The following is a 27,661-nucleotide window of genomic DNA, read 5'->3' as shown; positions in this document are numbered from 1 at the left end:
GCAATGCGGGCACATGACATGCAGCTCGATTGGCTGTCAGATGTCATGTGATCGCTTTGAAGCAGCAGAGGTGCACAGAGAGAAAAGAGAAGACGCCAGAGTATGTCTTCTCTTTTCTCTCTGTGCACCCCCGACCCCCTCCCCCCCCCGGTCCTCAGAGAAATTTCCTTCCGTGAAACCGGTCCCTGGGGCCAAAAAGGTTGGGGACCGCTGGTTTAGGGAATAAAAAGCCTTTACAAAGTTGGCACTAAGGGATGACAGAAGGTTAAATGTTCTTTTAAATACAAGTGTACCTGAATTTGACTGGGTTTTATCAGTCCCTTTCACCAGCCATTATGTTTGTGTGCTGATAGAAAGAGAAAGAAGAATGGCTGCTTTTCCTTTCATTGATCAGTAACAGGCTGGAGTGGGTCCAGGATGACTTGGGCTCGGAGGAAGTGGGTTGAATAATGCTGAACATCGGTTTATTATGGTTTAGCTTATTAGTTATTTTATGTTTTAACAGACTTTATTTATCTTGCTGTTTCTGGATTCTGCTTTAAGGTTACTACTCAAATGATGAAAACAAGGTCTTTTTTTTTCTTTAAAATACACCCAGCACTTCCTAAAGTGCACTTTTGGATAAATATATAAAAAAAGGAGATCCACTTTTGATATGATAAATGATTACATTTATTGTAATATTAGATTTAATATAAAGTTCATTACTATGTTGGTAAAAGTACAAAAAGTCATTACATTTTCCATATGCAATAACTTTAAATTAGGTTTATAAAATAATTAAACTGTAAATGCTACAGCAGACAACTACTGGAAGTCTATATGTACTGGCTTTCCATTGTTCTGGCTTTATAGTCTGAAAATAATGAGCTGTGCTATTCTGTGTACAGCTTCAAGCTAGCCAGAAATGTACAAATGATTGTGAGGTTAATAATATTACATATTTGACCATTAGACCTCCCAGAGATGTAATGTCGTTGTACGTGCAATTGGCCCTGCAAAAAAGGACATTTCTTGGGTATTCTTGCTTTGGCATATGTATGAAAACCTAAATTTAAAGTTCTTTTAATGAACACAAAATATTATGTAGTTGGAAGTTTCTTCCCTTGGCATCTCAAACACTATGTTTAGACACACTTCTCCTCATTGCATTCAATAGGCTTGGTAATCACTTTGTAGTAGTAGAGTGTACCGTGTAAACTGATCAATGCATAAAGCTTGGAGATTAAGTGATACCCTTTATTCTTTTTATTCTGCATTTATATAAGATGCAAGCGTTTTTATTTTTCAAGGGCAAACTGTGTAAGTATTTGTATACAATGTGGTTTTTTAAATCCAGCAAAAGAAATAAAACACTGTGGGTTAATTTACATTACTGGAAAAGATACAAAACCCAAGTTTTTGACCCCACCCTGAACTGATCTGAAAAGTAAAACACAAAAGCATAACATTAAATATCCAAAAATCTGCTGTTACCATGACAAAGTGGCAAAGATCAGATCATTTCTTCTGAAAAGGTTTTTTTATTGTATATTAGAAAAGAAATCAATCTTCGCTTACATTTCATTCAATTTATTTCCCAGTATAAATAATATAATTTGAGTTAAGATTGCATTTTGTATATATCTTTAAAGATCCTAATTTCAACAAGAATGTTTAGTAAATTTTCTTGTCGTCTGCATTGTCATGATTACTATTGTCATCAACACTGATACATCGCATTAAACATTTAGATTTCTTTTTCCATATCTGAAGTTGCTGTCCCAAAGGTTGCACATTCAGGTGTGTTTTGACCTTTGATGAAAGTCAAAATTCATACCAGATTAGACTGCTATTTCCATTCTGTTTCCTCCTGTGCTTAACAAAGCCATCCAGTCACTCGGCTCTAATGAGAAAAAATAATATGAACGGACTAGGACAGAGTTTTGGCAGCAAGGCGTTTGGCTAGCTAACTGGAAAAAGTATTGTTATTTTATGGAACACGCCCAATCTGGACATAGTACATGAATTGCTAGCTGTTCTAGTCAGCTATATTATTTAGAAATACAACTCTGCTTCTAATCTGTTTGCCTTCTTAGGGTAATTTACGTTATGTACAACATATTTTAAGATTATATGTAGGTTGTTATTATAACATTTAACACAGCAAGATCAGGGGAGGTTTTGGAAACATTTATTTCTAGAGAGTTTCTTCCAATTACATATCTATAATTTGTTATCAGCATTTGTTATTGGAGAAAAAAAAGTGAGCTTTCTTTTACTTTCTTAAGAGACAGGTGCCTTACACTCCGGATTAGTTTTCATATATTTTTTTTGTAGGACCTCACTTCAAAAAAAAAGAAAGAAAGGAATTGGCAACAAAAATGCTAAAAGATCTGATAATCTGAGAAATAAAATGTATTAGGAAATACTGCTTAAACTCAATTAGTACAGTTTTGCCATGTTAGTCTTGGTCTTTTCTCTATAGTAAAATTTAGGGTATATATCTAATTGCACTGAAAAATATGAAAAATTTACTTGCATAAGTGATTACAGTGATCTGTATTATATTATCTCTAAATATATTAATGAAAAAAGAGGGACAGACTCTATGGATCACTTGCTCTTTTCTGCCTACAATGTCTGTTTCTGTAGTTCTGTTTGTAATATTAGACATTGATGATTTTAGAGGGGTCCCTATCTTTTTGGGAACTCCTTTTAAACAGATCCCGAATGCAGAAAAGAATGTATGCTCGATAAGATCGACAGAAAACAACACAAACCATTGCATTTCTAACCATTTATATTAACCTCCCTGGCGATCTAATTATGTCAGTATTTTTATGTCAAAAGCGGTACATTGTTTTGCATGGAAATTTGTTGTTTAATATTATAGGCCTGTAATTCTTAGGAATAACTCCCAGGTATTATAAGGTTTAAAACACAAATCATAAATATAATATATTAAATAATTATAAATAATGTTTACAAAAAATAATGAAATAATATATTAACAATAAACGTAATTTATTAATTTAATCAAATCAAAAACACTGAAATTTGTCCAAACAAGGGTGCAATCGTATTGATAAATTAGTAGACACTGTATATTGGTCTAGTAGACATCCCAACTATAATTAATTTTGAAACATAGGACTGTACAAAGTCCGACGTCACAATCAGGACAGTAGAATCTGGTTTCCTTTCTGATCTTCCTTCCACTGTTATTTCTCTTTGAGCAACAAACCACGCACATCCTTGTAGGTGCTGGCTTTTTCTCTGTTGGTGGGATGTAGTCCGTGATGTGACGACCAGTCAGGCGTTCCCGGTTGACAACTGCAACAGCACGACGTCCAGATCTATTCACAGCCACTGATGATTTTTGGTGGTTCTTGACAATTTATTCGGAAACTTTCCAAATGAAGTCAGAATGAAAGAAGATCTTCTTGTAGTACTTCTTGTCACGTTATCGCAGGGCCATCATTTTGCCTTTGCCAGGCAACCATTTCTTCTGTCTCCTTTTTGCAAACATTGATGGCCTGACGGTTCCATACGCATCTGTTTTGTGTTGCAGAAGTTCAGAAGTATAAAAGTTGTTGGCTCAATGAGTGAGAGAACAGAAGATGTTGCCATTCCATAGTTGTTGCTGTTTTTTAGATAGAATTTTGTTCCTTTTCCAGTGTATAAGTCTGACTTCCAAATGAAGCCAGTTGGCGATTCGCACAGCATGTAGGATTTTACGCCACATCGTGCTCTTTTGATGCAGTGTATTGCACCCAGCTGAGCCTCCCCTTGTAGGCCATTGGACTTTCATCTATGCTGATGTCTCTTTCTGGCACATAGATCTGTTGGAAATTTTTTAGAATCATTTGAGATACTTCCCAAATGTTCTTGAGTTTTGGTGAAGGGTGAGTAGTTTCATCAAATTCTTTGTTGTTTGCGAAGTGTAAATATTTAATGATCAGGGTATATCTGTACTCTAACATGACTGTGCCAAAGAATGGAATGGCAAGTATTTTATTAGTAGACCAATACCACTTCTGCAGGGGCTTGCCCACGACACCCTGAAGTATCACTAAGCCAGAAATAGCCAAATGTTATTTTTGTTCAATTTATGCCTCTTGCAAACCTCAGGTGTGGATCAGCTAATTGTTGTTCAGCGTACCTGTTTGTCTCAGCAACTATTTTTTCAATAACCTCATCGGTCAGAAACATTTGTAGGTATGCCAAGGGGTCGTCGCATTCAGCATCTTTTTTCACACCAGGTCTCCAGTAAATGGGAATCTTGGGGGCACTGCCTGAGCCTTACCAAGGTCAATAGAGCACAAAGTTTGCACATCACTGACCTCAAGTTCAGATTCGTCGCTGTGTTCACTTTCACTGTCACTGTCACTGATGACAAGTTCCTGATAAATCACTATTGCTCAATTCCACAAGTGATTCTAAATCACCATCTCTGCTTTCTAGCTACTAGAAAGCTAAATCAGATAAACTTTTGGATTTATTATTTGGATCGATTTTTTATAACTATATCACTGTGATCAATGTGTTAAAATCAGATTACAATTTTCTGCCAGGCCACGCCTATCCAGCGTACCAATGCTTCACGCATCACATGCAATGCAAAAGCCGGCCAAGGATCGCTGGAGGCCGCCGCTGGTTTGAGGGGAGCAGGTAGGATTTTCTCAATGCTACCCTGAATTTGGCTTGGGGTTACTGCTTTTGGGACAGTAAAATTCACCCCGAGCCACACTTGGAAATACCGCCAGGGGGGTTAAGCTGATATTTTCTAAAAAGAATAGGTAATTAGCTTCTAATAATATTCCATTCAGTAATCATGCAAAAATTTAGAAAGCAAATGAATGTAAAAATTACTTCACACAATGTTTCACTGATTGATTTTCAATACATGTGCTTAAAGAATCAACCCACACAAAAGTGGCTATTTTTATTTCAGGTACAGCTGGGTGAGTCAGCTCTTGGTTTTATTGGTCTTTGATATATTCTAATATCCAAATCTGCCTACCAATATTCCTGACTGTGTTCTGGTCCATCTGTAAGCTTTTATAATTCCCATCCACCTTTGTCTATCACAGCTTCTTCAGCTACTATACATTCTTTATGATAGGAACATAAATAAAAAAATCTAGCAGGCAGGGTTGAACTCCTCATAATAGCAACAGCAGGTGTACGACCCAGGAAGCCTAATGTTGAGTTTTCACTATAAGAATCCCAAGAGATTTAAGACACTGTCTGATGGTTGAATTGTTCACTAACAACCACAAACTGAAATATCGAGGAGCAGCAGACACCGTAATAGGTACCTGTGGACTGTTTTTTTTTTACATTTTTACAAAAGGGTAGACCAGTGACTGTACAATATGTTATGAATAGCACCATTGTTTTGTACCTAGAAACAAGCTTGAGACTAAGGCTGGGTGCACATGGACAACGAGCACTGTACACATGTCAGATTCGCGTCTGATCTCAGTCCTGAGGAGATTACTGGACAAGAATCATCTGATGTGTGTACATAGCCTAATTTTTGCTAAAGTGCATTGTGTTATATTGTCACTGGGGTAAATTGTTCTTATGCAAATATTAATGTAATTAGCTGTTGTAAGTTCTGTCAGTACAGTTGAATTTTGTTGTGGAAAGGAAACTTTTTCTGAGAAAAGTCTGCAAGCTGTCAATGCTACTTGTTATGCTCTAGTTGCCAGGTTTCCATACTAACTCTCTTTCTTCATATCTTTGAGCCACAAACCCAGAAAAAATATGCAGATGGGGACTTTTGGCTGTTGTGGCTAGTGTTGCAAGAATTTTCTTTTGTTTAGTTTAGGAGCCATTAGGCCTAACAAACAAAAGTCTGGCTTTAGCAAAGTTGAGAGTAAACCAAGTTAAGTCCTTTAACTAGGCTGCACCCTGTGTACAGTAGCAGGCTCACAGGAAACTCATAACTAATTTAAATATCAGGCTTGCAAGCTCATTGTTAAGGTAAAGAGTAGTGAATGCTCCCATGAGATGGTGAACGTTAACAGGGTGGACCTGCCCCTTGCAACCAGAACTGAATGAAAGGGGTCACCACTGTTTACCTTGAAAATAGGCCTATAAGCCTGACATACATTTACATGAGATATGAGATTGTAATGCACCTGTAAGGATGTAAGCAGTGTTCTTGTAAGCCTCTTGTATAGAATAGTAAGTGGATGCCTGCTGTGTGAAGGAGCCTAACCTCAGTTAGCGTGAACATGTTGTTTGGTTCTAATATAACCAAGCTTAATGAGAGTTTTTCACTTTCCTGATTAGTATACTTGTTAAGAGTCTGTAATTTAGAAATTAGAAAAGCCAGTGGGTCAACTAGCACTTTAAAGAGGAGGTCAAAAATGGTAGCCCCCATGTTTCTCCTAAGAAAAGTGTGTTTTTTTTGGACATGAGTGTTAGTATTTTTATTGATCAGTGGCCTTGTTTATTCCCCTATAATAAAAATGTGCTTCTATTTAATTATGCCAGTTTTACAGGTTTGTGCGATTTACATATTACTTTTTTCTAGTTTGACTGGTTTATCTAATTGGTCTGAAAACTAAACATGCACAGTTTCAATTATTATTGCTTAACATGCAATCATCTCACACTGCATATGAAATTGTGATATGCCAGTAATCAGTATATAGATCAGTAAGGAAAATATTGGAGACAGAATTGAAGAAACTGATTGCATCCTCAGAGACAAGTCAAGCCTTTGGCATTGTGAGAAAATAGACCGTTAATCAATTATTGAAGTATCTCAAGCTAGATGCTTGTTTACTCATTACCACAAAACTGACACAACCTTCTAAAAATGCTCTCATAGGTAGGAACAAATACATTACTTACTAATGACCTTGGTCAAAATAAATTACTTAAAAGTGAGGATTCGCAGAAGTACCTAGATTACTAAATTAAATGTAATTTGTATGGTTCTATTGGATGTCGTATACTAAAGTTAACCAAATAAAATCTTTAAAACTGCAATTAAAAGTCAACCCACCAAAGGAAAATAAACACATTTTATAAGGGAGGTTCCATACTTATAAAAGCATAGTTGTAGTATATATTGTTATATTTCAATTCTATTTTCATGATTTGAATTCATAATAATTTCATAATAAAACAAAACAAAAGAGATTTCATAATAATAACAAAACAAAACCTTAAAACTACATTTTACAACCAAACACTAAGGAGGTAGTAGGTCTACAGCATATATATGTATAAAAGTCCACTTCAAATTAAATTTTAGAGGATTTTCCATAAATGTGCCACTGCGGCAGCCTGCTGTCATTGGATGATCCAAAGGGTGGGCACATTTACGCCAGGCAGGATATCCTAACTAAGAGTTTGAGCTTGCATTGCTAAAATTCTGAATTATAATACAAGGCCAGAGTAATAAAATCAGTTGGGATCAACTCTACCACTAGTGATGATGAAAGGCATTTATGAGCTATACAAGGTCTGTGCTTGTTTCATTGTAGATACCAAATCTTTGCAGCAAAATAGGTAATTGGCTGAATCTGTCATATATGTACAAGTCGTTGCTTTGCAAGAGGTGCTTCCACCCTTTTAAAGCAATACCTAAAGTGCATGCTCATTTTCTTTTTAGCCACCACCCCTGTGACTTTTGAGAAGTAATTTAATATTTTATTGGTATTTTTTTTTCTTTTTACAGCTTTCAACTAATACATAGCCTTGGACCTGAAGACAAGCCTTTCCTGTGGTTTTAGACATGAATCCTTTCTGAAAGCTTATGTTTAGTAAACATGTACATTTTTAAGTTTGTTTTGTTTGTTTAAGATGTTTAACACAATAAACTGTGTTTTAAGACTAATTTCACAGTTCAGTAACTATTTTAGACAGAACTTGCTTGTGATCACTTTTAGGTTCTTATTATGGGAGTTAAGTGAGCGGACAGCAAAATTGTCTGTGTTCTGTATTTTTACATCAGAATTGTAGACTTTAGGTGTAAATAGGCTTGTTTCCAATGGTTAATAGAGACAATCACTCTCCTTAGATTTATTTCTTGAGGTAGTTCTAAATCCAATCACTAAAGTCATTAAAGTTATTTCAAAAGCGATTTTCAATCTTTATAAATCAGCAGTTTTAATTGACAAGCCATCTCTCAAGTGTGCTCGTGCATTGTTACCCATTTACATGGTATGATGCTCTATACACATTGCGCAAGCATTGTCCTTTGTTCTCATTAAGTATATGTCATGTAGAGGAAAGGCTGAAGAAGGCTGGGGGAGGTTAGGGGCACTAAGATGTAAAATTTGATTAAAAGGTGAAAAAAGTATTTTATGGACAAAGACAATAAATGTAATCTAGTTAGGGTTCAAATTTCCTCAAAAATGGTGCAAAGAGCAACGAGGATGTGCAAAAAGTTGCTTCAATATTATTAGAGGGATAGTGCTGTCAGGTGTTCACTGCTATCTGGGGCTCTGGTATAGAGATTTCTCCTCAATTCTTGGATTGCTGACAAGGTTGTACTAGACAGAATTACCCTATTATTTTCCACCTATGATCCTAAGCTTCAAGAATGTAGTAAGGAAAATGTAACACTCTGATTTCCAAAAGAGTGACCAGAACTGTAATCAAGATCTCTGAATGTTCGGGATAAGGAAGAGGGACTGAATGAAACAAGCATAAGATTTTCTTTTTTTATTGCAAACCTTTGGGACCTTAAAAGAGGACAAGACTCCATTCGCACTGTTACAAAACTCCTCAGTCCAGTTCCTTCTAGAGTAGAAGAGATACGTTTCAAATTTAAAATAAATTCTGAGCATTAATTGGGGGGGGGGGGGGGGGGGTGCAGATTCTTACAACCAATTTTGAGATGCAAGATTGGGTTCAACACCAAATCCTTTAGAATTTTGTTTGGGAACAAGCTTGACTAACTTTATGTTTAGACAATTGCAATGCTGGTTTTCCCACAAATTTATGATCAACTTATCTTGCTTTTAATCTGAAGAAGACTGTGTCAATTTATAAGCTGACTTGGGAAATGTGGAAAAAGGGCCCGGGGACTTGGCCACTCCCAAGTTATATTAACTCCCTGCTTTTCATCCCCTCCTGCATGAATGTCTCTGTAAAATACATCTCACAGATAAGTCAGCCAAAGCCCTAAGCCCAACATTCACTAGAGTTTTGGTGGAGTGTTCTTTTAGGAAGAGACAAAGAGTATTGTCTGGGATGAGGAGTAGTCATGAGATCTTTCCTAAGATTTATCAGACCCTGTAGGATAAAGATTTGCTGCAAGGCAGTGCTGCAAAGGAGATAACAATATTAGTACATTTTTACGTGGCCCAAAGAACAGAAAAGGGAAAAAAAGAGGGAGAGATTAATACCCCAAATGGACTTGACATTTACAGTTGCAGCTATGCACCTCAGATACTTACCACCTAGCCCCTATAGTATCAGCGGCAGAGAAAAGTGAGATAGAGCTTGGGAAGAATTTCCAGGCTCATTGTCAAGTGGACTGTACATCATTGGCAACAGAGAGTTGGCCTGTGATGATGTCTGCCATCCCTAGTATGGGCAAAACAGGCATGTGGGAAAAGGCAGATCCGTTGAGGAAAGTGCTCTTAAACCAAAATTTAAAACCAGGACAACACACCCAAAAAAGATTCACAGAAAGGTGATTTCTCCCTTATAATTACTTTTGCTAAACAAAGAAATTGGACTTTCCCAGAAGAAGCTTAACTTGTATGAAAACCACTGGAGAATGATAGGTAAATGGTAAACAGGTTTATGTCCAGTTCTGGAGATTGATGACAAAAATAGAGAACGTTTAAGTAGTACTTTTTAATCTTATTGTTATGGGTTGTCTTAGGGTGGAGCTTAGTACCACTTGCACTTATATGCTAAAAAAAGAAGGAGAAAGCTAGAACTCTGGTCATATTTTTAGTTCTTTCTCTGCAGCTTTCTCTGATTCACTAAGCTTAACAAAATGGGAAATTCTCTACTCCTTATGTATACTCTTTACTTCTATTCTATGTTTCTACTCTTTACACAGTTAACCCTGTTTAGTACATCAAACCCACTTAGTTGATCAGAAACATTTGAAATGTACATGGATCTCTAAGATATCTTGTAACCCCCCTTGTTTCACACACTTCTTAATGGGTTGACTATCTCCCAACTGTACTCCTGCTTTGCCACCCTGTCTCACCAAGTTAAAACTATAAGTGACAACACCGACACAAATTTCACAGGCATAATCTGTAGCACAAAGATACTTTAGCAAGCTATAAATCACCATGTTAAAGTTTACATTTTCTTTAAGTATTTGTTTTTAAGAATCTTTACACAGTCATCTTTTTTGTCATCTGAAGTCTTTGAGTGACAGTTGTTTTACTCCTGTAAGGTACACACCATCCAGTCATGTTAAACACACTCCTGCTAGTATCTTTAAATATTGTTAACAAAGGTGTCTTATTTATACATCTGAATGAAAGACATGGATACAATCAATAAACATTTTTTCATGTCTGCTGTCTAAAAGGAGACATGTCTTTAAAAAAGACTGAATCCGTTTAAATACTAGTTACATTACTGGCATTTCATGTTTAATTGACATAAAGTAGAATATGTTCTTTATTGATTTGGTAATGTAATTTGGTAGATGCTGTGCTTGGTAGTTAAAATTCATAGCTGCATGTCGACCTTATGGGATAATAGCACATCACAAATAATGAACACATTACAAGGATGTGTTAGTCATTTGTTTAGTAGGCTAACAATTGTCATATATGATGTGCCTTTGTCACAGAAAATAATGTAATTTCTATTCACTTAAGAATACTTTGCTTCTTGTAACCTAGTGGAATGCCACAGCACTTAACTAGCGTCCATCAAGTTAAATCTGATTGTGGATTTGCAGATGTGTAACATATCAGTCTAGATTGTCACAAATTTTTGTTATTGCCTATGCGCTGTTTTTTTTCTTACATCTTTTAATTAGTAAATATGGAACTAAGAAAAGTATTAATTGCATGTTAGAATATAGTATTTCTGTAAAACATTTTGGGTTCCTAACTACACTGTACATTAGGAAATGTGTGCCCATTTGCAGAAAAGGCTGAATATAATGGGCACATTACTGCAGTGGCAGAGAGCACAGAAGTGACCATTGGTACAGTGGCTGCAAACACGAAAGAATGTGCATTGGCGGAAAGTGCAGAGGCAGGCTTTGGTACAGTGGCAAGGAAGGAAATCTGAGAGTTAGGAACAGTGATTAGACTTAAGGGGATGGTGTGAAGGTGTGTTACTCTAAAGATGGGGATGCAATGGCAATAGTGTGTGTTTGCCATGAAAGTGAAGTTGTGGTAGGCTCCCGGATGGAGGAGTGGTTACAAGCACGGGCTGGTGTCCTTACCAGTTACTGTCAAGTGTAGAAATGCAGACTTTTTTGGCAGCTCAGAAGAAGTCAGGCCAGCGGATTGGTAATGTGTGCTTCCAGGCCAAAGAATGGGTTTTTATTGTATGGTAAACATTTGTTGGGGTCCCTTTTTGCAATAAAGCCATGTCTGATGCCAAAGTTTTAAAGTGGAACTTTAGTTTCACTTTAAGGCCATACATCTGCTTTATTCAGGGAGCCCGAAGTAAACAGTATCTTTGGTAAGGTAACCTCTAGTCCATGTGTCTGCAGATGTGGAAAAATAAAATTCAGTTATGTTACTTATCCATGCATAAATACTTAAATGTTCCCTAAACTAATACTTAATTTGCTGTTTAATCCTAATATATCAGCATTGAGGATGAGGGAGGGCATTATACAAGCAGACCTAATGACATTCTACAGATCTAGTCTGCCCTGACCAGGATGTAGTGCTTTGATTGCAGAGAGCAATGTAGTTGTCAAGACTTTGCATACTTTTTCCATGTTAGAAAAGTAACTGAACAATTTTTTTGGCATAAATGACAGATTGCATATATTTATTTGAGCTGTGTATTTAGCCTACACTTACACTTAAAGTGACTGTATAGTTATCATGTGGTCGGACAGGGATGTTTGTGAACGGTCATTGACTCTTAATTCCTGTTTCTATATTTACTTACAGTAAATCATACTTGCTTCTTAGAATAAGCTTCAACAAACATGAGTTACAGAAGAGCTTTGTCTAAGTGTTGACGCCTGCTAGTACATAGAATACATTATTTAAAATTAAAGGCAATTTTCAGTGAGAACACAACAATTTCTAAGGTAACACTTTTCAAAGTAGAACAGGTGTATTTTTCTTATCAATGTGTCAAGCATACTTGATTTTTATTATATTTCTAGACTTGTAAAATGTATGTAAAGCTGTAAAAGCGTTTTGCATTTTTGGAAAATGTGAAAAAGTTAGTGATGACACAGTTTTTTGTGGTCTGTGTCCTTCCTGGGGAGATTAATCCTATTTGTCCTCATGACAATTGGGGTTAGTACACAAAATATTGTAGCTAATAAAAGAGATGAAAATTTACATTGGAAAGAATATGCAGTCAAATGCAAAAAAGAATACACATTTGTTTGTACATGATTGGACGGCTAAAGTTGGCAGAGCTGCAGTAAATCAACCCTTGGTTTCTGATTCAAAAACTAATAGTAGAATCAATATTTTTGAGTTATCACAAGAACAGGAGGTTAAGGGAAGTCTTCTAACAAGTAAACTTATTCATAAGTTAAATGTTTATGTTATATAAACTCACATAAGGAAATCCCCCCTCCCCCTTACTTCTTGTTGTGCATTTCGATAAGAAAGTAAAGAAAATATTTGGACCCGTGAACATACTATTGCACAGTAAAACCAAAGATGTTTGTATTGACACTGGAAAAGAAGAGTGGAAGGTATGCAAAGCAGCAAGATATTCTGGCTTGCTGGATTTAATTTTTCCGAAGAAAAGGTGACTATATTTACCGTTTTTAGACATATAAATCTGGACAGAAATGAACCGCCCAAGAGGTTAAATTTATGGACCAGCTCACATAATATTGCTAATATACCCTGCATGGAGTGACAAATACTAATCACAGGTTGACCAAACTTAATTTCAATGAATTTGTCGGTTCAAGCAGTCCATCTAAGGTTTGCATAAAGAACAGACCATTTTGTGTATTTTTATTTTAGGACCTTGGGAAAATGAGGACATGTTTTTCGCAGCCCCCTCCCCTTAGTATTTTTGGTAACAATATTATGTTCAAGGGCTTTCCAAATATCTGAAGCTGAAGTAACTTTAAAAGGTAAATTTCTAACTAGAATTTTTTCAGCCCTTATGTTTAGACAAAAAATGCCACTTACCTTTACAGATAGAAAGCCGTTGATCCCTCCACAATCCTAGTTGAGATGTTCCTGCAGCGAGATGGTCATGCACAGAAGGAGCAGCCTCCTCAGATACATGATGTATAAATTCTATAGGGCTGCGGACTTCCCATTCAGTCTTTACCGGGTCTCCCCTTCAAATGTTACATTTTTTAAAACAATTTTACCCTATAAAAAATTATTAACTATCTATAGAGTAAAAAAATCTGGAACAATTTCACCTGCAAAATTGGTTAATGTATAAGAGATTTTATTTTTTTTTTATTTCTTAGAAAACAGGGAAGCTACATTTTTGACCACTTGGGTTCCATGTCAGATTCAGAGTGTCAAGTACAAGAATCACCTGTTGGGATATTAGATCCATTCCAGGTTTTGCAGTCTTGAAGAGCTTTAATAAATCAGGCCCAGTGCATTACCTTTGTATTTTCCACTATTGTGGTTAATTCTGAGTTTAGGTTTGGGGGTGCTGATAAAATAATTAGAATACCAGTATGAGGGATTTTACTTTTAAAGGTAAAAAAAATGTGAAGGCCCTGTCATGGGTATGGTGGGTATTGCTGAGTGTTTTTAAATACAAATGAATACACCCATGAACATATTTTTGATGTGAAGGTAGAGGATGCAGGTACAGAAACTCTGTATAAAGATCATATTGAAAAACAGTTTATTCATTTAAAATAATCTAGATGTATTGTTTCGCCTCCATGAAAGCCCCTCACCTTGCAGCCTGGATACTAGAAGCATGAAAAAAATTCTTTATTGAGAAAAGGCCCAATAGAAAACTAAACTGTACAAGCAAGGGCAGTTTAAAGGAAAATTGTGACTGAAGATTTCCTTTAGCTGCACGTAAGTATGCATCTGGGGTGCAGTTACTTAGAGTTAGAGAAGATGAGACAAAAAGGTTTACCTGTACTTTAACTATAATATTTCGAGGGGATGAATTTTTAAAGTTCAGATAGGTAAGCCAATTTTTCTATTTTTTACATCCGCCAGAGAACCACATATTACAGCTCAAATGTTCTTAAAGACAAAGGATATCTTTTTCTGAAAGCAGAGTGTTTATAGAAATAAAAGTTTGTAATCTAGATTTGCGTATTTGGATATGGTTGCACAAATGTTTATCAGAATGAAATTTTCAATGTAAAATGCACTAAATTGTTATTAGCCCACAATAAAATCTCTAAAATGTTATACTTGTCATAAAAGATGAAACATTCATCAACTCAATAACTTCTAAAGATAGCACAAAGACCAGCCATTTTATGTAAAACAAATTTGTGTCTGCTGTTGCAGTCGTGCTCTTGTTTTTAACTATTTATTGTAATTTGTACCATATGCCACTGGGAAGTTAGTAAAAGGCCAGCACTGATGTATAGGACCAATGTAATTGAGACAATTATAAGTGACAGTTCAGGAACTGCACCAAAGATTTCCACATTGAACAGGGAATATTAATCTGTTTGTTAACAATCTTACACCTGGTAAATGTCAAAAATCTGAACGCTATATTACAAAAGGGCTATATTTTATATAGAATAAATGAAAATTAATTTTACAAAACTATCCTTACATATAATGTAGCCTTGATCATTTGTTGCATAAGAACTAGTGAAAAAACACTAGTGACTTTATGATTGAATTTATTTTCTGGTAAATGAAGAAATGCATTTGGTCATATTTGGCTAATTCTTTATTGTTGTCTTTTGTCAATTTATTTTACTAATATGTAATGTTTTTATTATGTATGTATTATTAAAATAGGATTTTAGGCATTTTTTTTATCTGTATAAATGTACAAAAATTATTTGCAGATTCCTGATCAATATAAAGCACCTTTTTTTTTGCAGTGCATGGGATACCACTCCCTTTCTGGTTTTATTTGAAATTATAAATAAATAGAAAAGTCTGCATACAGATAGTTCTTCCCTAAAGACAAGCTAGTTTTAGAATGCATATATCTCTCTATAGCAGGAACAATTAGTATATAGCTCTCAAAGGAGGGGGTGGTTCTTGTATCATTTAATTATAAAGCCTCTCCATGTGCAATCCTTTTATCAGATTATAATCCCATTCGAATATATCATCTCTAATTAATCCACAGTTTCAGAGAGCCTGATCTCCAGGTCATGATCTAAACAATTATAATCATGACTCTATACTCATCTATACTCATCTGTTTGCTGTCACTGTGCAATGTTTGCACGTGCCTTGTGCTGCCCATAAATTATGTTGTTTTTTCGAATCTGTCATTGTTTCTCATAGTCAGTAGCATCAGCAACAAAACTAAAAATAAAAAAACAAGAATTAGAATTGCATCATCATTCTTGGAAATCTTCCATCATGTCTGGAAACTTCTACACATTTTCTCTTCAGTAAAAAAAAATAACATTTTAAAGGAGAGCAGCTGCATTTGGAAGTAAAACATGCTCTCCATAACACCAGAAAAAAATCTTACAAATGTAGGCATTTTTGTGCTTTAGGTAAATGCTGATGTAATAATATAATAAATATAATACTCTCAGTGTACAAAAAACTGCAAGTAAATTTTAGTTGTACATCACCATATTATATTGCAATTAGCAGAGTATACACAACTTTCATTGGATTCAGTAACTGATGCAGTACCAGTAACTGGGTTGACCAGAAAGCAGTGGTCATGACAAGGTGTGGCCAGGTGCTCATTGACAACCTACAGACCTAGGAATAAGCAGGAACATTGCTAAAAGCTACACCCCTGAATTTTTCTGAATTTTTTTTCCAATCCTATTGTAGTGTAGTACAACCTACAAAAAAGTGGCAACTCGGTTTTGAATTCAGGAGCAATGCAGGGCTATTGCCAATCCATCAATGGATGCATTAGATGGACTTCGCCGCCATGTTCAACAGGCAGTCGCAGGACTTTGCAGGGGAACTAACAGAAAACTAAAAGGGTAGGTGCACATATAATTAGGTGCTGCAGTATATATTTTATTATGGGAGACCATAATTTTTACTTCTATAAAAGAGACCATTAATTAGGAGTAAATGAGAGGAAATCCTTCCAAAGTTAAAAACATTTTACATCCCATATGGTTGTCCTTAATATTGGGGTCCCGTATATTTTCATATAGGGATTAAATTTTCATATCAGGATATGAAAGGGATCTCTTAAGTGGGAATACAGCAAATAAAATCTTGACATATGGTATAGTATTGTATCTTTTTACCAGCAGTTTTTAGGTTGGCATAATGGTGTAGACCTGGCTGTGGACTCCATAATAGAAGTGATCACTTTTATCAGATCTCCAAATTTCTTTTGTCTGTGGGCAGATTGTTAGATGGACCACTGTCTAGAACCAAATCTTTCTAGTTATCTATCTGCACAAATTCTCCTCTTTGAAACAGGAGACAAGCAAGCTTTTGACAAATTGTACTTAGTTACAGTTTGACAGGCAGCTACCCAGAGGGAGGAGAAGTGTACCTGCTAACATGGTTTTACTAAGGCTGTTTATACTGGACATTAATCAGCATTGTGATTTCCGGATCACTCAAGAGATTTACGCCTCTATTTTATTCTTATTACGTTACACGTGCCCACAGGCAACTCTGAGTATATGCAGCTGTTTTTCTGCTGGCCTGAAGTTATAAAATGTAGTTATTTTTTTACAACAGGTTGCCTAACATTAAATAGATCTATATTTCCATATTGGAAAAACATACACAAAAACCTACTTTAAGAGAGATCCCATTTAGATTCTTTGAATAGAGATAAAAATCTTAATAGTGATGTATGCTCCACCAAGGTAACAATAATTACAAATCAGTGAGTAAACTGTACTGACTTTTATTAAAAATGTTCTCCCACTGAACAAATTTGAAGCCTTAAGGGTGCTTTATAAGGCAGTAATTCATTTTGCTTCCTTGCTGTTAAGTTTAACAGATGAGTGACTAATGGGAAAATGCCACACAGCTAAACCTCTGCAAGGTTATTTTTTTTCTTTCAAAATCAAAGAAAATAACCTTAGCTGTTTTCTATATCTCATTCAGCCTATAACATAAATCGTAGTCTGTCATCTAGGAATAAATTATACTGTAGATAATATTCATAGGTATAGTAGCTCTTGACTAATGGAAGTGTTTGTGGCATGAACGCCTTAAAATAAAACTAAACTAGAAAATGAACAAAAGATTTTTTGGTGCACAAAATATCTTTTTAATGGGCTATACTGTATGTGTTGGTGCACTGCATTACAGCTAATAACTTTTACCTGGGAATTTACCCAGTTGGAGGTTTGCTTTCAGTGCTGCAATAAATCTGTGTAGATGTGTACTGCCATGGGCACATTAGTAACGGAAAAGAAGGAACATAAGGGGCTTTAAGATTTTTTTGCCCCCAAAAAGAAAAAAATATTACAGATAAAAATATGGAAAAAAATTGTACATGATCACATGCATTTTTCACAAGCTTTTTTTTTTAATTGCAATAAACCTCTGCAACTTGCAAACTCCTTCATACACCCCTCCCTACATAACCTTTTATGTAGCATCCAGAGGTATGAGCAAGGGGAATGCTACAGAGCAGTGTTTCTCAAGCAGAGTTTCTCCAGAGGTAGCCAAGCGTTTCTTGAGGCATAGGCAATTTTGGAAATCTCAATTTAACTGACACCATTGATCTTTTTGGTTGTCTTCTACAGTCAGATAGCATATGCATTTAAGGTTTGCCTTTTTAACTTTTGGTTAATGAAAAAAAGAGATCTTTCTTATAATTTAATTGGCATGGCTTTTTGTTTACTATTTTCTCTGGCTCAGCAAAAGAGATGACTTTAAAAAAAGAAACATATTCTATAAATCGCCACATCCAGTATCAAATGAAAACAGAATCAAAAGACACCACAAAGTCCTTGTAAAATGGCAATCTTTGAGTCAACTGTTTAAAAGCTGTTTGTGCTGAATGCAATGATAACATATTTAGGTCTACATTGTCAGACCTTGTTGCTCCCTATGTTAGCCTCTGAATTGGTTGGTTGCTTCTAAAGCTATTTATAGATGAACGGATATCTCCCAAAGATTAATGAATAGAGATTTCTACCTCTACCTTTATAATTTGCTGAAGCTGCAAGTCCTATTGCAATCCTTACCCAATATGTATTGTGTTTCATAAGAAGCACTTATTCCTCACCTACTTTAGTTAAGGATTAGCCGTTTTCGTAGGTAGATTTTCCTTTTTTCCTTTTGCTGAACAGAAATGGTTTATTAAGATAAGTCTTGGACTGCTGCTGCATCAGCTCTCTCTCAGGTAGAATGGTACGTGGTCCCTCAGCAAGTTGGGGAATGTGAAAACCATCGGGGATGTGTGCAGGTATGCAGTAACTATATGATAGATACATATACTAGGAATTGTACAAAATTAAGGCACTTACTTTGGCATTTTTGCCTTCAGTACCAGTGGGCCTTATCCAGGATTTTATTACTAGCATTCTGTCAGTCCATTATTGGTGTTGTGATTTTTATATTGGTACCTTACAGTAATACAGTTAAAAGATTTTTTTATAATTGAAAAACCTTTACAACCACTCCAAACTTCTTTATTAGTTCAGTTTTGGAGCAGCAAGTTCGAATAGTACTGAATCAAATGTCAGATTTAACTGATGTTAACATCAAAGTATACAGCAGTAAGCATTACCATTGGCAGGTGGAGTTCCATCATAGAAAACTATCAACCATTGGGAATGCAGGCCTCTGTATACCTTGACAACCTGATACTTACTTTAGTTACAATCTGACATTTTATTTGGTTGGTGAATGGTCCAAACAGTTAAAGGTAAAAGAAATTTAAAATTATAGCACTGATTTCTCTAAATGTAGCTTACATATTTATTTCAGTTCTTTTTTTCAATTAGGTTCCACTACTGCTATCAGTAATAAATAGAAATTAAATCTTCTACAGTCAGATGGCATATGGGTTTAGGGTTTGCCTTTTTAACTTTTGGTTATTGAAAAAAAAGGATTCTTCTTTTCTATAATTTCCTTTTAAATTGACATGGTAATTTACTTGCAAATTATTTACCATTTTCCCTGGCTCAGCAATAGAGATGGCTTTAAAAAATGAAACATTTTCTTTAAACCACAACCTCCAAGTGACAAATGAAAGGCTGGATTAAAAGACACTCCCCAAGTCCTTGTAAAATGGTAGTCTTTGAGAATGCCCACATTCTACAAAATAAAATCACATTTTATATTCCTGCATTAAAGCAGACCTAAACTCAAAATTTTTACTTGTAGACAACAAGTGTAGACAACCCTTTTTATATAAAATAAAAAATGCCTTATGTAGGTGCAGCACCTAGGCCCTTTTTGTCTTGATCGCCGAGGCAAGTGCACAGAGCCTCCCGGGATACCTAAGTCACGCATCCTGGGAGGCTCCTTTTCTCTAAAGGGAGGAAAATAAATGCTAACCTCGAACCTCACACATGCACAGTGAGATTGGCATTAATTTTTTCCCCCCATGTAGAGGTCAACAATCAAGTATTTGAGTCACCATCCACCAAAAAGTACAAAGCCTATTTTAAAGTTTTCTCCTTGTTCAAATGTATGTGAATAGAGAGGTTATCAAGAACAACTTATACTAATTACTGCTGTACTAACTGTGTCTTACTACAGTTATATTTATTGTTATATTTTTGTATAGTGAAACCATTTTCTTTTTTACTTTCTTTTCAAAAGTCATATGTAGGATTAATGTTCTAGTTAGTGTGACTCAATCGATCATTAGAAGGCGAAGCTCTTTGACATTCTCAACGTGTATGAGGTACAAATCACTGCAGATATGCACAAAAGATGATGGGTATGATTTATGCACTGTAGAATATTGCAGAATTTGTCAGGACTCTATACATGTGTAATGGGATAGGCAGAATGAAACAAGCATCTTCTAAATAAACACTGTAGCTTTTTTTAATAGAAATGTCCACATTTTTTCTTCCTTTCTTCACGGATGCTCTTATAAATATTTGTAGGAAAACTCTACAATGCATACCAGAGACGGAATACACTGTAAAAGTGGACTTTACTGATAGATCTCGTGTCTATTTAATTATTAGGTAATGATTTTTCAGTGGCTATAAGTAAGTAACTAACGTATAGCAGATTTATAAAGATATTTAACCAGTTTATTTTCAATAAACTCTCAGCCTAAAAGGTCAGTATACCCAACAATGAGATTTCAGTTTTTGATAGGCTTTTTCTGCCTTTCGTACAAAGGCTAGAGAGTCATGCACATGTGCCTTTTTATAGGTGCATAACCTTAACATCTTTTGACCCTTTGGCTTTCCAAAGCCACTAATAGGGAACAGGCCTGTTCCAGGCATATGTGTAGTAGTACTTTATGTATACTAGTACTTTATGTACTATTACAGCAGCATAATGAAAGACGTATGAAGCACAGAGTTAGTTAAAGAAGTACATTGATGACTTGCTGCAACACCTCTAGGTAACCCACCTGTAAACTAAACCCCCACGCTGCACCAAAGACATAGTTACATTACTCTGAATGCTGGGTATGGCTTAAAGGAGCATGGATAAGTAAAGTCAGAGCATACCTACTGTTTGTATCATACACATATTCAGAAGTCCAACATGACATGACATGCCTGTTCAATAGCGTATAGGGTAGCAGAAAGAGCATCATGATTTTCTTTAACTCTAAGCTGCACACAGTGATGGATAGTGAAACACAAACGGAAATGCTTTTTCAGAAATATTCAACTTTAAAAAAAAAAAAAAACATTTTTGAGCTGTTAGGTGTTTTTTTCAGATATTGATTATCTTTATATCCTTTTTTTAGCTGTTTTTTTCACAGATAAAAATTTGTCATGTCTGTGGTCAACATAATTTAAAGTTCATCTCCAAAGAGAACGTTTAATAGGTGTTCTGTTTTCTGATATTCTGATAAACAAAAAGAACAAAGAGGGGTTTTATGTATGAATACTATATAATCACAGTTTAAATCACAACTAATAGTAAACATAAAGTAATAGGAAATAACATAATATAATTTATTTTAATTAAATGAATTATTATTATTAATTATAATTATTTAAATAATTATTATTATAATAATATATATTATTTGTAAGAAATCCATCTCAATGAGTTCTAGACAAATCCCAAGTAATTGTATAAATAATCTGGGACTGACAGACATCACAGTATCACATCCATTTTGTATAATCGCAAACAGTCTTTACACCTGACGCGTTTTGCCATAAATAGGCTTCCTCAAGGGTGACTGTAAGATTTTTAGGGTGCAATTTAAGATAGTTTTCAAAATACAAAAATACAATAGACAATTAAAGTTATAATCGATTGTATAATTCAGTAGATGCTACAAACCCTACCACTGTTTCAATTAAAACTGACTATGTCTGGTACCTTCAGATGAAGGTAGCAAAGTCATTACCAGGTAACTACAGAACCGTTAGTTTAACGTCTGTAGTTGGAAAGATTGATCTAAGTTAGGTGAACAAATGGGCATTTAGTAAAATACATAGGAATCTACTTACATTGAGCCGAAGAGGAGTCAATCGGGTCAATGTAAGTAGAATCCTATGTATTTTACCTAAGGCCCATTTGTTCACCTAACTTAGATCAATCTTTCCAACTACGGACGTTAAACTAAACGTTCTGTAGTTACCTGGTAATGACTTTGCTCCCTTTTTGAAGATAGTAACCACATTGGCCTTACGCGAATTCCTTGGTACCATGCCAATGACTAAAGAGTCTTAAAAATTAGAAATAATGGCTTTAAAATGTATTGCAACAGAAAGTTTTTAGAGACTGCAGACGGAGGAGAAGGTAGGAGAAGATGGCCAAAGGCTGCAAACATGCTATTAAAGCTGTTGGAGACTAGAGACATGCTTTAGGAGACTGAAGACATGTCACATGAGACTGCTACAGATCTCAGCCATTGGAGATCCTAAAAAGTCAATGCTTCTATATTTGTGCTCCTTCCAGCACTCTTATAAATTACTTATGTTACCTTAATATTTTTTTTTTGTCTGAATTTTTTCTCCGCATTATAAATAGTCACAAACAAAAAGAACCCCAAAAATTGAAAAGGAATGGACAGCACAGAAAAAGTAAGATAGAGTCAAAGAGATAAATCAAGGCACTTATCTACCCCAGCTTAAGAGAAGTACTGGAGACCACTGTCCACCCAGGGTCTACAGAGTCCTTCTAATTATAAGTATTCAGATGCAGAAAATATTGATGCTCATAGGAAAGAATCAAATTAGGCTATCAACAAAATGCTAGTATTTACAGTAAGTCATCAAATCAGTCATCAATTGGCTGAATCAAATTTTGGATCAGTTGTGACATGGCCAGCTTTTAGGGGTATGTCCAGACAACCAGATTCTTGTAACATTCCCTGCTGTATATTCACAGGGAGGTATCTTGTCGTTTTGCAAAAACACAAACATTAAATGGGCAGAGTGGTGAGTACACTTCATATCTGCTTGACATCAGATGCAAGCCACATTACCTTCATAACCCATTGTCATTATAACATGGCCTTTCTGTCCCAAAAGGCCCTTTGTAGCTGACCATACATCACAAATGACTTGCCCTCCCCTACAGCCATGCTTCTTAGGTATTTTATGAGCAGAAACAAAAGAATTTAGGGTGGGAAGGCTGTTGATCAACTAAACATACAGTTAACATGCTGTAAATATCCTATTGTGACATCATGACAACACACATGGAAGAGTCCTGCTTTGTCTCTACTCTCACAGGGCTTACAGTAACCACAGTTTATACAGGCATGTTGTTTAGTAAAACACTGTTTATTAGAAAGAACTTTTACATTTATATCCTATCGTTCCATTAGTGTCTACAATGTTCCAGAAAAAATAGGCATTTGGGAATAATTGTCAAACATAAGTTAAAACAATAATTTATCTTATATATTCCTTAATTGCACATGCTGCCATGGGAGAGGGGCAATGTGAATTGCAATTCACTAGTGAATACACTTGAAAACTTAAAGGGTAGTAAGAAACTGATTTAAAATTTCGAATGTAAGAGAAAATTAGAGGTTAGGTGACAAGTAAAGTGAAACGGAAGCCTTTTGTTCTGATTATGGATGGGGGTAGAGAAAAGGAAGCTTATTTTACATTAGTAAAGATGTGTGTGTGTGTATTTTACGTGTGTTTTTGTTCATGCTTTTTTTTCAAATATATTTATCAAAAGATTTTCCATAGTAAAAAAATAATATATATATATAAATATATATATATATATATATATATATATATTTTTTTTTTTTTTTTTTTTTTTTTACACACAAAAAATTAAGTGCTTAGATTCTGGCATCTTCATGCAGTAAAGAAGACCTTAGAACTGTGTGTGTATATATACATGGAGCCTGTTTTATAATGATCTGTAAAATATTTTTGAGTTAGTACAAATTTTTTACCAGGTATTAAAATAATTATATGAATTGTTGAGATATCAAAGTAAAATATATGAAATAATGAACAATAGAAAATAGAATAATGAAATGACAAAATTCAGCAACTCTATTAAAACAAAAAGCCATTTAAGAAAAGTTACTTTATGCAAAGGTCAGCACCCGTATTCCCCAGACGCCAGTCCTCAATCTACGCCACAGTCATCGCCTTTAGTAAATTTCCGCTCAGCCTCGGGGGACTGGTTGAGTCTCCCAGCACAGGGTTGCCCCCAGGACTTAGTGTGCAAACCATGGTGCCCGGAGATGGGCTGGCAGCAGACCAGGAGCCCATGGAAGTACCAAGATTCCAATAAACTAGTCCAGAATTTAGAGCCAGAGATCAAGATAATCCATCCACCAGACGAAGTACACAGGGGAAAAACACAAACGTCGCACAGCAAGGATAAGCGTTTCTTACCACTTTAGCTTTTACCTGCTGTAAAGAGTAAATTATAATAGGTTTGGGGTGTTGGAATCTTTCAGCAAAAGTTTTTGTGAAACAAATGAGCGCCAGTGCATATAAACTGGAAACAAAAACCTATTCTAAGCTTTGAAAAGGAGTGGAAATGAACACAGCTTGCGCTGACAGAAAGTATGCAGAATTTATATCTCCAGTTATTCTTTGATGAAAGTAAGGCAGGAGATAAGCTTCAAATTGCTAAGTAAACCAACCAAGAAATACTCTACCTGATAGATTAATGTAAGCTACAAAATGCTTATGCCATACCATGGTTATGTATGAACATGGTATGACATAACTACGTATAATATACTACCAGCAATAATTGTACTGTGAAATAGGGAAAATTTTGTTTTTATACAGGTCACATTATTTCGGGTCAAAAGCAGGTATGACAATCCTATAGATGATAGAGAGTAGGAAGTTTTGTATGTGCTATGGTAGACTGCAATTTTGATTTAATATGATCTTTTTTAAATAGGCTTCTACATTTTAAAAGTATATTTATTTCATTATAGCACTTCATTTTTTTTTTAGACTGATAATTTAAGATCCAACCTGTATGTATCCTCTAATGCCCACTCTTAGCATTATTCAGCTATCCAGAGATCATCTCAATAGCACTCAGAGTTATAATATTGTCTGCTTACATCTAAAAGCCTGTAGTAAGAATAAGGTATGGATGAGCTAATGTCATTCAGGACAAAATAGATAATGGATCCTTGAAAGCTCACTTTATACATTGTGTTCTGTATATACAGTATTACTAGGGGGAACAATTAGATTTTACAGCATTTTCACTAAATATAGTTGCTTCAGCTCAGTTTGCAGTATGTAACCTCTTAATGGACACGATCCCATGTCTACTAATACTAGATATGTTTAAGGTGTATTTAAAAGGCAAATATAGAAGATATATGTAATTTTTTTATTTATGGGTAGTTTAATACTTTTGCAAGTTTTTAATTGCTGCTCAGACTGGAAATTAACTTTTTGTTTTGGTCACTATTGCTACCATGATAGGGTATAGGAATCCAATATTTTACAGTTGCCACTAGATCAGAAGGGAAAAAATCTTCTAATGGTGACACCTTTTCTGATTTTCTTTTGCTCCAGAAGAAGAAGCTAATAAAAAAAAATGCATACAAATTATATATTGTCTTCACATATATTGGCAATTCTCGAATGAGAATATATATATTTATGCGAAGGAGAGTGTGAGTGCTAGAAGGGTAAATGTGGATATCAAAACAGATGTTAATTTCTTGGTTGCTTAATAAACTAACAATTTAGGCAGTAGCCCAAAACTCTTTTCTTTTTCTACAAAGTGTGCTCCAGGTCTGGGGAGGAAGTTATAGATGCAGAAAGGATTTATGAATGTATAAATACGGAAAATAGCTTACAAGGAATGAGATCCAGGAAGCCAACAAATGCTCCTGCTTAGTGTCTGCACTCCCCAGCTGTCATAGATACATTTGTACAGGTATTATCCCCAGACAAGAATCAGCAGAAATACAACTGCACAGAATTTTACATTACTGTAAATAAAGTGATATTTTTTCAGCTGTATTGAGTTTTTATATTTACTTGTAATTATGTCATGAGTTTTTTTTTTTTGGAGGAGATTTTTACTGGGACAAATAAAGATTTTGTCGCTGCTATCCTGGAAACAAACTCCTGTGTAAAGCCAAGTAAAGATTTAAGGCCAAGTAAGATCAGGGCTCCCAATCTGCAAACTTTTTCAGGTTGGAACCTAAAGTAAAGAAAGTACAGTTGTCACTTTAGCCCTTCATTCCCCCAAGCTATAGAACTACCCTCTCCGCCCCGTATCTAGTGGCCTCATCATATTAAATTTTTCAGGGTCTCCTATGGAAATTTTCCTTCTTCCTTATGTGCACAGTTGATGCTTATCAGTTTGTAAGGGAATATCTGCCAAGCATTTCCTGTACTGGAATTGTTGGGGGTCAACTACACAGTCACAGCCAGTGGAAATATTTTGAAAGAAGCATGTAAAGACTGCTGCAGGTTGTGGCTGTCTGATCCAGTAAAAATACATTTAAATCATAGGAAGGTTCTTCTGTATCAGCAGGTAGGCAAAAGGGAAACAGTGTTTTATTCTGAAGTCAGGGAACTATGGCAGTGATATAAGAAGGAAATAAATAAATTAAAAATGACTTACTGCAGTGTAACTAGTAGTCACCAGATGCCTTATATTGATTCTTGCTTCCACCTAAGGCTCCGTATTTCCAGCAAAACATCAAAAGTTTTTACTCTCGACCGATTAAAATTGTAAAACTTTTATTGAATAGCTTCTCAAACTCTTCTTAATGCTTAATGCTATAGATGTTTTAGCAGTTTTGAAAATGTACCCATGTGAACCAAACCCTAGAGACGCACATTAAGTTATGACGGTATCTGTGTTTAAATAAAGCAATTCATGCGTTATCTTTCTCTCCATTCTTGAACTTTTAGTTTCCCCTTTAAAAAATAACTGTATAATATTTATGGCATGCAAACATTACCAAGTCAGAACAGATGAGATGTAAAATTTATACATTCAAATATATTCCATCCTACAATTTACAGCTAGATAAAACACAGCTATATATAAGTCAATATATTCTATTATACATGTTATTAATCATGCTGCACTGATGTCCAATTAATCTGAAAAAGAGCCTTGGATAGGGTTGCAAAGGCAGAATTATCTGCACTGTTTATACCATTCTTCATTCTTCTAAATATGTGCTTTTGTGTTTCAGTTTCGATTAGGCAGACTGGTTTGCATACCTTTCTTACTGTGATGCCTAAAATTTCATTTATTCTTAATCATGCTCTAATCATACATAAACCAGGCCTGCCATAAGGTGCCCTAAGACAAAGTAAGGCCTTCAGACATGGTCAAAGTATGTATTAATCTGCAGAAAAAGTGTCATTAATCTGTTCTATAAACATGTATGCATGGCTAATGTCCATAGAAAGGCAAGGAATAGGAAGGTATTGGCAGGCAGGTCTCGGGATATTTTTTTCTGTTAGGTAAACTGCAGTGATTAAGCTAATGTTCTCATGCAGACTTTTTTTGCAGAGAAAAAGAGAGGTGTCAGATCAGGTTTGGGTCGCTTATTATACACTGATCTGGTGTCTTTTATATTATTTCATATTTGGACACCCTGTACAACTGCTGTAACAGGAAAGATTAGGGTCAAATTATGAAAATGAAGGACAGTAGTACAATGTCTGTCATAGATACCTGAACCTTGCTCACTCAACAAATCCAGATGTGTGCACAAAGCTTACTCTTTTACCTACCATATATTTATTATACTTCTGCATCTTCCAGTACACACAGAACAATCTTCCAGGAAGCTATACATTCTAGAGACGTTGAGTGAAGAAAAAGAG

The 27,661-nt window shown here is 35.3% G+C and overlaps 1 long non-coding RNA gene across 1 annotated transcript in view; it reads left to right on the top strand.

The window, feature by feature from the left end:
- The window catches only part of LOC140330100 (uncharacterized), a 16,332-nt gene extending 8,405 nt beyond the window's left edge, over positions 1 to 7,927 (top strand). The window contains exon 3 of the long non-coding RNA XR_011920618.1: positions 7,685 to 7,927. This is a non-coding gene — a long non-coding RNA (uncharacterized lncRNA). The remainder of the gene's footprint in view (positions 1 to 7,684) is intronic.
- The last annotated feature ends 19,734 nt before the right edge of the window (positions 7,928 to 27,661 follow it).

Source organism: Pyxicephalus adspersus, chromosome 4 (genome assembly GCF_032062135.1).
Source record: "Pyxicephalus adspersus chromosome 4, UCB_Pads_2.0, whole genome shotgun sequence".
In the NCBI taxonomy this organism is placed as follows: domain Eukaryota; kingdom Metazoa; phylum Chordata; class Amphibia; order Anura; family Pyxicephalidae; genus Pyxicephalus; species Pyxicephalus adspersus.
The sequence above is the reverse complement of the archived record's forward strand: the minus strand, read 5'-3'. Positions and strand labels throughout refer to the sequence as shown.